This window comes from Bison bison, unplaced genomic scaffold (genome assembly GCF_000754665.1).
Source record: "Bison bison bison isolate TAMUID 2011002044 unplaced genomic scaffold, Bison_UMD1.0 scf7180017864037, whole genome shotgun sequence".
NCBI lineage: Eukaryota > Metazoa > Chordata > Mammalia > Artiodactyla > Bovidae > Bison > Bison bison.
This window is the reverse complement of record NW_011494609.1, coordinates 6518375-6519048: the sequence shown is the minus strand read 5'-3', so window position 1 is coordinate 6519048 and position 674 is coordinate 6518375.

The window sequence follows — 674 nt, the reverse complement described above, 5'->3', positions numbered from 1 at the left end:
TGCACAGCCACCCTGGCCCGCCCCTTGGATGTCCTGTTGTCTGGCTGATGTCCCCGTCCCAACATCTGAGAAGGAGCAGATGGCTATGTTGGGACCGCCACCTGCTCTGGGGTCCCACAAGGTCCCTAACCAGGGCCCTCCCCTCCTGCTTGGCCTCTGGAGCCTGCTGGTGTCCCTTGTCATCATGTGACAAAACCTGTTTCACAAGGAATTTTCCAAGTCCAGTGAACAGTGAGCACCAGTGCCCTGGCCACATCAGGACAGACATGACTAGTCAATCACCAACACTCCCAGCACGATGGAACCTCAAAACTCGCCTCTGTGGGTGGCCTAGAAGCAGCTCCTCGTGACTGGGGTGCAGGTAGGGCACCCGCCCCTTCTGTCCTTGTCTCTGTGGTAGAGAGCCCCTATGGTCCGTCCCGAGGCTGTGCACTGAGCCCCCTCCTCCCCTGGCTCAAGGTGGGCCTTTGTCCTCTGCTCCCTGGGGTTGGGACAGCCCCAGACTTGATCTGGACATGACAGCATGTAACACACAGCACTGTGGGAGCAGCTTCCAGAGTCGGGGTGACCCTGCATGCCACGCACTGAGCTGTGTGGTCACCCCCAGCGCTGCAGATGGTGGCCTGTCCCCCAGCTTAGTCCTGTATGAGGGTGGCTGGTTCACAGTGGCCTTG